This window comes from Aphelocoma coerulescens, chromosome 1A (assembly GCF_041296385.1).
Source record: "Aphelocoma coerulescens isolate FSJ_1873_10779 chromosome 1A, UR_Acoe_1.0, whole genome shotgun sequence".
NCBI lineage: Eukaryota > Metazoa > Chordata > Aves > Passeriformes > Corvidae > Aphelocoma > Aphelocoma coerulescens.
In genome coordinates this window covers 59,668,546-59,680,919 of record NC_091014.1, presented here as the reverse complement: position 1 = coordinate 59,680,919, position 12,374 = coordinate 59,668,546, and positions in this window count along the sequence as shown.

The following is a 12,374-nucleotide window of genomic DNA, read 5'->3' as shown; positions in this document are numbered from 1 at the left end:
ACTATTATTGTATTAGCATAGTTCTTTAGTCTTGAACTGAATTTAAAACATGCTTACTGTTTAGGGTAGGCAATACAAAATCCTGATCACTACTTTCCTGGAATTTCAACCAAAAGGAATGGTACAACATTATATAATCATGTTTTTTAAAAATCAACTTGCAGTTTTACATGGCATCTTGTGTCTGCTCGTAGCAGCCAGAACTGAGCGTTGCCATTGAAAACAGAGAGTCATGGCAGTATATTCACTCCAAAAATACCTTCTGGTTGCAAAAATATTTAACAATGTTAAGACTAAAGAGGAGTGAGAGGAAACTAAAGAAAGACAGGATTGGAAACTGTTCATTGCACTGTCAGATAAAAATTCACCACAGAAAAATGCACAAACAGACAAATAAAAAACAATTTCTGGAATAAAAACGCAATCCGGCAGATCACGGAGTCTTCTTGAGTAGGGGCTGAAGGATGAACGGGGGTTGACCCTCAAACCACTCATTTAAATTCAGTGAGCAGAAGGCACTGGGCATCAGGCGTCCAGCTTGGGACTGGGGACAGATAAGTCTCTCATGGATTTCTAGGAAGAGCAGAAACTCTGTGCGTACCTCTTTTGGAAAAGAGGTTTTGGAAAAACAGAAGTCTCGGAAACCAAAATCCTAGCAATTCCATGGATGGGTTACTGAAACCATCCCATAAATCACAGTAGCAGTTAAACAGCAAGGCAAAGCGGGAATTAGTGGTGTCTTTTCTTCAAGGGGAGCTGAAGATCTGGATCTGCAGAGTGTGTGACCATGTTTCAGAACCAGCAGTTCCCGAGGGTTTGGGGCAGTTTGGGCAGTTACTCTCGAGGCACACAGACTCAGAAACGGCTCTAAAGATGGGAAGCTGAGAGAATGGATAGGAAAGAGAGGAGTTCCTGTATAAGAAAAGATGGGAAGGAAAAGGTAGGAGTTTGCCTCAAAGTCTGTGGAAATGAGCATGCCACTTATCACTGGCCTCAGTGGAAACAAAGAAACACAGGAAGACCCCTTTATTACCCTGTAAAGAATTACATTAAATGATATCAAATTACATAGAGGAATCAGGAAACACTTTTCCTCCATTTTCTGGATACTAAGGAGCAATACCTCGATAGGTTTCTTAGAAGCAAAGTTATTTTGAAACTGCAGTCCCAGGACCTGGAGAAGAGGTTCTTGCTCACAGATTGCAGCAGGAGGAGTTTCCCTTTCTGTGGATTTTCAGTGTAGAATTTGGGATAACAGGAGGTTGTGCTTGCTTGTAAAGGTCCCCACATAGCTTCTGGTGGGAAGACACCAGATTGTTTGGCAGTCCCACAGGGAACACAGGGGAGTTTTTTGCCAGCAATATCACAGACTAGAAGAGGAACAGTGTATCTGTAATGAAACACTGAGGAATGAGGTACACAAGATGGTTGTGGTGATCTGCTTTTGTCCCTGGTGTCATGTCGGAGACTCTGAGAAGGGTGTCACTGTGGGTGCAAGCAGGGTTTGCTTGCCTGCGATGGGTTCTCCATTCCCAGCAGCTAAGTGATGGCTGCAATACGTCTCAAAGAAGCATGGGAAGACTGAAACCTAAGTGAGGAGCCCTGTGCTCATCACTGAAATTAAAAAAAAAAGAAAAAAAGAAAAAAAACCAGTGAAATTGGGAATACAACAGATGCAGAACTACAAACCTCTGTTCAGTCTAATGAACCAGTACCAGTCTGGGGAGACATAAAGGGAAGAGAACTATGCTGATGCAACTGAAAGAGCCTCAAGCTAAATAATTACCCACCAAATAATATGTAATGAAGTCTTAAAACATCTGTTGATGATCAGGAGGACAGCGACTCCAGCAGAAAAGAGTGAAGATGGCTTTTCTTACCAGTGTTTATACTGGCCTGCATTAGGATCAGTCAAATGTGCACTGATACTTCATCCAACCAAGCCTATGGAATTAGTGCTCATCTACTAAATACTCCACACAGGAGATAGTTCCGTTGGTCCACTGCTAAACCACTTTTAATAGAAAATACTGCTAATATGAACCCATTCCTTAGCATATGTTTGTTTCTGCCCTTATAATTTCTTTTTGGGTTGTTGTGAATTTTCAGTATCATTTTCTTTAAACAAGAGAACACATTATTCAGAAACATCTTTATAATTATAATGAAATCTCCTATAGAGCGTTTCCTGTTAATTTTCATAGTGTTTTGAAGAAAATTCTTTTGAAAGCTTTTATAGGCTCTAGTCCAACATATCTGGGGAGTCTGTTTTTCAACATCTAGTTTTACTCTTTAACGTTTATTTATGGCCACTTCAGTGCCTTTAACTTCCTAGGATTGTAAAATATTTTTTTAACCACCTTACTGATCTTGGATTTGCACAAATTTGGACGAAGGCCAGCTGATTCACTAGTAATTAAGGTATAATCACAAAACTTGTTCCTAAAACAACTTCATTTACTGTGGTGTTCTGCTTTTCAATGCTGTGTGTGAAGAGGCACACAGAGCTGGCTTTGTCTGGGCTGCCTACAGCTACACCAGATACACTTTGTGCAGGGTACAGGCAGGAAGCTATAGAGGCTGAAGTTCACAGCAGATATTGCAAGCAGGACATGAATTCCAGCACAAGTTCCTTTCAGAAACCTAGTCATTTTTGTCACCTTTTTCCTCGCTATTTTTTAAATTTTGTTTTTATACCTGCTTATTTTTAAAGAATTCGAGTTGGTGTGAACTTTTCCCCCACCTACGTTAACTACAAGTCCTTAGCAGGGCTGCAGTGTAAGATCTAGAACAAACTGGAATCATTTAGGCTTCTGGTTCTGATACAGCGGGGATTACTGTAGCACGCCTATATCAAACCAGGAGTCCCGTGGAAAAGAAATATCTATGGACGGATTCTTGGTAGATGTTTCAGAGATGTTTATTTCTCCAGCCCCATGGCCGGGACTCTGCTGAGGAACCCTCACAGTCCGGGCTGAGGGTCCCTGCCCACGCAGGGGAACACAAACCAACCCATGGGGAACGAGGCTGACCAGGGGCAGGGAAACCCCGTGCCTCCCTCAGGGCCCCTCTCCCAGGGCTACATGGCAGGGGGAGGAGACCCCGACATGGTTCTTCCTGGCTGCTTATCAAAAAACAAAGTAGCTGGCGACTTCTGGTATCTGTATTTACAGTGATGGGAGCAACTGTCTTTCTAATGAATCCTCTTAAATTTGAAATACAAATCCAGTTACACTTGGAAGTGTCCATTCCCTTGAGATCACGTCATGTTTGCTGCTGCTTTTGATTCTACACATTGTTCATGGTAATTCTTCTGCTGGTGCACTAAAAACTGGTTCTCTTCCCCCTAACTCTGCCCATTACACACTTCTTTGTACACAGCTCATTTTTTCTTTACCTCTACACAGGGACAGTGCTGTTTCAAATAGGGCAGGAATGGCTAAGACCATCATCATACTGCCCAGGTCCCCTCAAGACAGTGTGTCTCTCTGCAGATCATACTGCAGCTGACATCTCGCATCCCACACAGAGAGAGAAAGGATTCTTAGGGTGAAATGTTCTCATTCAGTAAATACTCAAAGTAGCTAGAAATTTGAAGTATATGAGGGATCTCCTGCTAAACAGGACATTTGTCTGTAGGATATTCCAAAAGAAGGCCCTAGGAAGGAAAATTATGAAGTGAGAAATTATTTGTGTTAAGGCTGAATTGTTCAAAAAACAAGTATTGTTATTAGTTCTGAATTAGCTTCTCTGATGCTACATCAAGCATTAGCTTTCTTTTAGCAAAAAAACTGCGGTTGTTTCTTAACTTTCTGGAACAAGCCATGGATTCCTGAATTCCATTGTTTTTCAGAGGCTGTGGTTTGATTCCCACAACCAAAATGCATCTGATTCTTGAGCTGGCATATACCCTTAAAGCATTCCTAGATCAGAGTTCTGAAAAGAGAGGCTTTGGTTTCAAAATCTATTCCACATTAATGGGTTCCTTATGAACGATAATGGTGCAATTATGAGAGATGGAGAACCAGACTGAGAAGTTGCCCTTTTCATGGTCATTGGAGGGGAAGGAGTAGACATTGGGGGTGCTCAAATTTGGCCTAAGGAGGAAAACAAAATCTTCTAACCATGCTACATGGCATCTGCCATGTTAAGGAAGCTGTTTACAAGACGACTCATTCAACAACACCAAAGTCCTGTGGAATCTTTCCATGCTGCTTGAACTTAAACCACATTCTGTTCCTGTCATGCTTATCTGCTTAATGCCTTCGAGGGACATGTGCAGAACAAACCCTACTGCTTACTGTTTTTGGTTGACAGCAACTTGTGAGGCAGGTAATCAGGGGTTACCAACACTGCTTCTGTCTACTGACTACTGGAGTACTCAGTGCACAATTGTTGCTGGTGAGGCTGGGCTGTGTAATTTCTGTTTTCTGTTCATCGTCGCCTGTCAAGCAGTTGAATGCACTAATGAAAATTTGGCTCCAGTTGCACAAACATATGTGGGCTTATCATTGCCCCTACATGTGTTTGAATGATTGGTCATGAGTTCTGTGCACTGCTATGAAACACAAATGAAAATGAGCTTCTCCTGGAAAGAATGAACTACCTGTACTATACAATGACATAATAGCAAGGGTATCACAGAGATCAGCTTGGTTGGCACCATGTCCCTAGGCTACTCACCCTGACACACTGGGTTAATTAGCAGATTACAACTGGCACTTCATTTATCATTGTTTTCAATCTCTTATCCAGAAATGGTGCTCCATGTACAGCAAGACCAATAACAAGTATTCACGTGAGAGAAGACCCAGAGCCAAAGCTAAAATAAGTTTTGTGCTCATTTACACTCTGCCAAAAGCTACAGGCTTCTCTAAAAAGCTTGCTGATACTTTCATGGCAACAGTGTTGAAATGCCCAGCAGAGCTGGCAGGCTGAGGGCTTAGCATTCATAAGGCTGCAGATGTAGAAGTCTGGGACAGCTCTCTTTGTCAGTACAGCCCATATACCTGACTCCTTATTTGACCCGGCTCTTGGAGCAGTGTCAAAAAACATATCTTACCTCATAGGTACCTGTCAGAACTATCTAAGTATGTGCTGGATCATGTATCCAGATTCAACAGTAAGGACTCCTGGATGGAGAATTTCAAAGGTATCCTTTATAGTGATTGATAACTGCTCCATCAGATGTTATCTAATTAGTAGAAGCTTGTCTTGGTTTAATGAAATAAAATCTCCAAATGGTTGCTTTCTCCCTTTTTTTTTTTTTTAATTTTTTTTATATCAGTCTTGTGCTTAAAATTATACTGGATGGGGACAGAAAACTAGAGAACAGATAGCCAAAATCCAATGTACATCAGCTTTGATGGAAAAACCAAACTCCACAGACTGCGATTATAAAAGACTGGGAAAATTCTTTCATGTGCCTGGATGAAAATTGCTAGGTCCTGTCTTCTGAAGCTATTTGGGGCAGCAAGGCCTCAATAGTCTTGTGGCAAAAGCCCTGGAAGGCTGCTAAGCAGACGGGCTTCAAAGCTCTTGCCTTGTTTTTGGAGGGCATCCAGAAGAGTAGAGCTGCCTTTCTCCCTTACCAGCACTGAAGCTCCCTTGCAGTCTCAGAACAGTCATGAGGCACAGGTATTCCCTGTGAAGAGAGTAACTAATGCCCTCATTCAGAAAACATCTTGCAGTCTTGTTGCACAAGGGTGGAAGGAGCAGTGAAAAAATTCTCTCTGGTTGTTACCTTACGTGTAATCCAATGCCATTCAGTGCCAAACCTTCCGTTCTTGTCACAAAGAAGCAAAAAAAGGTAGGTGAAAAACTTTTGTCATGAAAATCTGCACCGTCAGCCACCAGCATTTAATTACCCTAGGACAGAAAAGTTCTGCATAAGACTTGCTAATAAAGCCAAGGAAAGTCTTCCCAGTGAATGAGGGAGTTTTTTTGGGGTGATAACACAAGACTACATGAGGTACAAGACCTCATGAGACAAAAGAGGAAAGATGTCCTTACAGAAATCACTTTGGGCTTTTTGAGGAACAAATGGCATCAATCTGGGCAGAAAAGTCCATTAATTCTAGTGAATACACCTAAACCCAAGAACTTTTCTGGAGACAGGCCAACCAAATGAAGAAAATCAAACCATAAACTCTGTGAACTTTGTATGATGCTGAGATTTGTTTATTTATAACAAAATGGAGAAAAAAGAGGCAGGAGCACCTATCTTGTAACATGAACTTCAAAGTGCAAAATAAATATAAAGCTAAGAAGCAGTCAGGCCCAGGAATCCAAAACAAAGTTTGTTCAAAACGTGAGCAGAGGCACAGCTGTCACAATGCTGACTTGGCATTCTTCAGGTTTCAAAGGAAAGTCAAGCCCATCAATATTTCCATATCCAAGTAAATCCATAACTAGTCTTAGCTGCAGACACTGCTCTCATTCACCAGAGAAAAACACAGAATGTCAGTTGTCCTTAGAGTTAAAAAAACCCCAACAAAACCAAATCAACCAAACAACATGTGAATAATTGCATAGTGATATCATATTTCTTTGGTTATATAGAAACCAAATTGGGCTTAAAAGTTGTCATAATTTCAGTTATGATCTGGAAAAGTGATTGCCAAGGAGAGTTTGTGAACCACTAGTCATCCACAGCAATCCTCAGAACCACTGATGGTCCGGGCTCCTGACAGACAAAATCTGCAGGTTGGCAATAACTCATTGCTTTAACTTTTTAAATTATTACTAACTTGGAATATTTTTTCTCTTAATTCTTCTTCATGAGAGCAAATTTTTTTCTGCTGTCAGTTAAGTATTTCACTGAGTTTGAGCCACAGAATGCAGTTTAGGAAACACAGGTTTTTTTTGTCCTTACTATGTAATTTACTATTGCAAATTGCCTGCAGGAAACTTTGAAATAAGACAGGTTTTTCATGGACAAATAATGCTTTACCTGGAGAAAACAGGCTTTATTTTGCACTGTGTATGCAATTTCTTTTAAAAAACTGGTGAAAGTCTACACAGTGTATTTCTAAAATGCTAATATGCTGACAGATCAGTAAATACAGAAGCTGAGAGATGAGAATTTGAGTGATTCACTCCATTTAACTGGAAAGAGAATTTGCTCCCCCAATCTGTGCCTCTTTGAAGTTAGAGGTCAGTGGGGTTATTTTCCACAGGCTTGCTGACACATGAAGGAGGACAGGTGTTTCCATGTCTGGCCAGACTAACAGTGGCAGGAAGGATGGAACCACGCTACATTGACTTTATCTTAGTTCACCAAAACAAGGTTCCAGCTGTGGTTTTGAAGAAGCAGAAAACTTGAATGGCCATTGGCAGCAGCAGCTAATGAGAAGCAGAGCAGAGGGCAGCCCACTGTGAGATGGATGGATGGATGGATGGATGGATGGATGGATGGATGGATGGATGGATACATGGGGCTGTCTCCAGTGGGCTCCCATAAAACTGTGGCTGGGATGGACACCTGTGGGCTTCTAGCTGTCAAAAAGGTTCATGCCACTTGTAAAAGCTGAGCACAGGAAGGACAAAATCCCGAAGAGGAGCCACTCTTGGGCACCATCAAAAAAAAGCCATTCTTCCTTACTGCTGCCTTCATCCTCACTTCCATTCATCACTCTGGCACTCTTAGCATGGGAGGCTATTGTAGTGCAAGGCTTGGCATTAATTCTCCTCTAAGCTCCCATTCTTGTTCCTCTTTCCAGTGTCTACCTGACAACACTTAGCTTGGCTAAGCAGCACAACTGCTCTATAAATCTCAGGTACAGTTCTGTTGTCTGCAAGTTGGACCAAATGGCAGCTCAAAATCTGGCAACTCCCTGCAGCCTGCCTGCAGAGGACTCCAACTTCTCCTGCCTTTGGTGGATTAAAATCAGTGGGAGGTAATTATTGTTATTTTTAGCAGAAAGCTAAAGTACAGGAACCATAAACTGGCTGGAAAAGTCTGAAATGTGGAAAATCTGAAATTGTACAAAGGCTTGTTTCCAGTCCTCAGTTATTATCATAAAGCAGCAAAATCTGATTCTCTATCACTAAAGTTTTCTTACTGAGTCATCTGCCACACTTCTGCTGGCACCTCTGAGCACACACATCCTTGATCCAGGGCTTGTATCTCTGATTCAAACAGTAACAAAGGAATGCACGTATTTCAAATTTGAATTAGTTTGGATTGAATGTGAATTTTTGAGTAATTTTGGACAGATTGCCTTTTAAAAGAAGCAACATAGAAGCAATTAAAAAAAAAATACACCACCCCACCCCCCTTTTAAATTCAGTTTTCTGCACTGAAGTGGTTGTCTGTCTTCCATCCCACTCCCCCAGTCATCCTGTGAATTTACTCTAGTATTTGTAGCACCACTTTGAGAGCAAGTTCCTTATGATTTTGCTTTGTGGAAAACTACACGCCAGTTTAAAGCTTCTACAGTAAGTTTTTATTTATGAGTCATTTGTACCAAAACCAGACACTTTTGGAACTGAATGCTGCCCAGTTAGGACATCTAAGGAAAACAAAAATGAAAATGTAATATTAAATCTTTTTAAAGCTCCTTACAATGATCTGATGGCAGGAAAGCCCCTGCCTCACATGACATCTAGAATTTCATATTTTGTCATATATTCACCTAACTATATTGAAACAACCAGACATGGAAATTTCTCTTTAGGCAGCATGTCTGCACTTTTGCAACAACTTAGGCATTGTTATACTTCCTATTTTAAAACAGGTGATACCAAGGAAATTTTTGGAGCAGTCACCCTTTGGCCACACATCCACATGTGTTGGTGTAGGACAAAGGTTTGCTTAGCTGGAGCTCATACTTCCTCCTCTACCCTTACCTGCTGGGGACCTCAAGGAACTTTTATCATGCTGGTGCAGGTTTCTCTCTCTCTTTCTGTCTTGCCATGATGCGTATATGACCAGAGCAAGTGATGGAAAGAATGTAAAGTTCCTACCTGCAACACACAAGTTCCACTTTCTCCTCGAGACTTTCTCTCCCATGTGGCAAATCATCTTCTATGTAGGCGAGAACAGGAATGAACACAATAATGTGGAGAACTTTGTCAATCAGAAATGCCTTTCAGTGTGGAGTCTGATCCATCCTTTTGCAAGTACAAGCCTTTTTTTACTGAAAGGATGCTGGGGAAGTTAATAAGCAGATGTTGCAGATCTTAGACTGATGGTGTTAATAAAGACCAGAAAAACTCACAGCTTTTAAAATAGGGAAAAATCACATAACATGAATCACACAACACTTCCATCTCTGGCAGTGTACAAGGCCAGGTTGGATGGGGCTCTCAGCAACCTGGTCTAGTGAAAGGTATCCCTGCCCATGGCAGGGGCAGTGGAACTAGGTGATCTTAAAGGTTCCCTGCAATCCAAACCATGCCATGATTCTATGACTCAATGATATTTCCTATTTGCATGTTTTAAATATGAGACAAAGTATGGGCTCTCTTGATCATTCAGTTCCTCTTTGGTAATAAAATGTTTCTGGATTACATGTGAATTAATCTAAAAAGCTATATATGTAGAACAAATATGAATCTCCCTACTCCTATTTTTGAATTTAAGACAGGATTAGGATGAAAAAGAAAGCCAAAACAACTCACAGTATAGCATAAAGAGAATAAAATGCATCATATCTTCATTAAAACAATATTAGCAGATTTACACAAGTATTTCTGACTGACCATAAAGATTTGTAATATTCTAAAGGGAATGTGACAAAAAGAATTGTTTTACGGTTTCATACAAATCAATTAAACCTCCTTCCAAGTAGCTTTAAGTCTTTCAAAACCAGAAAACTGGTTAAAAAGCATTTTTTCCAGAGCTTTCCATTAAATCTTTCCATCAAATCTTTGAAACTCACTGAACACAAAATAGCTGCACAAACATAGATGAACATCTTTGCAGTTGTGGAATTCAAGCTACTGCCCCTGTAGCGGTCAGACAAATGATGCAGAGTCATGCTGACTGTTGTTTTGGTAGATCTCTTGTTTGTTTGTTTGTGTGCTTTGTTATAAGGGAAACACTAACTTTTCGTATCTCCATGGTTCCACGTAACCAATTAGAGAAAACTTGCTACCATATGGAGCATATGTCACCACTTCTGTGTTTAATTATTTGCTACTATCTTTTTTCCTCATCAGGAATCCAAGTTACTAACCATGTCAGATGGAAAAATATGAGTTTACTGACGGCTGCAACTGAGTTTTGCCTCTGAGGAAATGCAGTTCTAACACGTTGCCTCAAGTGCCTGCCTATATATTTGGAGATGGCCAAGATACACAATTTATACCATTCAGACACTCTCCAGACATTTGAAGTGGAATAGAATTTTCTTTAATCCTAAATTTGCCCATTTTTCCACTTCACCCGCCAAAAAAATATGTTTAGAGGATGCATTGTAGGTGCCTGTGGTAACTGGGTATATTTATCAGGGCATCAGTTGTTGCACCTTTTTACTGCTCTGTCAGAAAAATATTTCCTTTTATTACAATTGGAATTTTCAGTTTTCTGTCGAGAAACCCCCCCACTATTCAGACAGCCTTTCGGGGTGTACTACTAGTGCCAGAAAATAAAGTTCTACCAGACCTCTTCCCAACATCTAGTTTATATGCATCACTGCCTATTTTTTATTAGGTGTTATTTGGTATCTTTTCCACACTATCCCTCCTCACACAAGAAGAATGAGTCAACTCTTTTCTCTCAGTCTGTGCTGCATATACGTATTACAGTTTTAAGCCAAAACTGGCCTTTGACACCATTATGCATTTTTTCCCCCTAAACATGCAAGCTGTAAATTTTCAGTTTTAAAGCTACCTGTGCAACAGTATAATCTGAGATTCCTCTGCAAGTGCAGGGTCATTTGTGTTTTAATTTTGCAGTTATGCTCTGTATTCCCATAGGGAACCTCCCATTTCATGATTGTTCCCGGGTGGTGGTGGTGCAGGGGCAGCCATTACTTCCAAGATTCCTGTACATGGTGTTCCGATGCTTTTAAGATGAGAGGAGCTCAGCAGAAAATGTTGTAGCAGAAATGGACAGGAAATCCCTGCTGTGGGCTGTGGCACAGCTCCTGTGTCCCTCTCACTCCTGCTGCTGTGGTGCCAGGGTGGGACCTACCAGGGGCACCGTCCTCACCCTGCACAAGGGGAAAAATGGGGCTAACAAAGATTTTACTGAACTTTGTAAAGTTGTGGTGGGGCTGGACCTCACTGGGAGGAGAGAGACAACTGAGGAGGCCAATCACCAGTCTTGACATTCATTAGGAAAACCCTCAGGTCTGATTTTCTAGCTTGGCTTCCTCCACACTACAAACATGTTGGTGATCCCTGCAATGTGCAATGACTCGGTGTTCTCTGGACTGGAATGTGAATTACAAAGTCAACTTGACTTCAAACCTGCCTCACCACTATGGAATTCCTGTGATCTGGACTTTTGGTCCAACTTGGCTCCAGTGTCTGGACCCTACCTGCTCTCCTCCATGGTTTGTGGGACTGTGCCGGTGCTGACCAGCTCTGCTCCTGCCTTGCCACCAGCCCCAGTTCCTATCTTGCCCTCCCTCAGGGGAAAGGAACCTGCCCTTGCTCCTCCCTGGCAAAGGCTTTCCCTCTGATCTAAATGCGACATCATGGAAACTTTCAAAAATTACTATTTCTTTAAAAATACAGAAAAAAAGCTGCATTTTTTCCCTAACTTTTTCAAGAAAGAATTTTGAATCAGAAGTTTCAGAAACAAACCATCTCAAGCAGGGCACCTGGTCTGGAATATTTCATTCCAATGGTTGGAAACATGGCAGGTCTAAAAATCTGCTCTAAGTGGGTCTGAAGTTTTTATAAATACTTTTCTGGAATTTTGCAGGAAATGGATGCAGGGCATGAGGAGAAGCATAGAAAGAGGGCACTAGGCAAGTCAGTGAGGCATCAAGGAGGAGCTGGAGGAAGCAAAAGGAGCAGGCCAGTCCTTCCTCTCTAGGAGCTCCAGTCCCTCCTGTGAAAGAAAAATGAACTGAAAATTTACTCAAGCTGCTGAAACCAGCTCAGGTTCACCTCCACAGTGTAAGAGCTGGCAGGAATTTCAAGAGGCATCTTGACCAGTCGCACTCAGAGCTGACGTACTTTTGCGAAGTATGGATGAATGCTCTGGTTTAGGGAGCTAAGTACTATTCCTGCTATTAATGCCACGCAGAAAGGGTTTAGAAGGAATGAAAACATGACAGCCTGTAAGACAAAACACTAGGGGTAGTAGAAATGAAAGAGACTCTTAAGTCAGACCCCTGAACTTCCGCCTTTGTTTAATCTCAGTGACTCATTTACCTATGGGGAAAAGAAAGCCTTTGCTCATGATGTATCCTCTG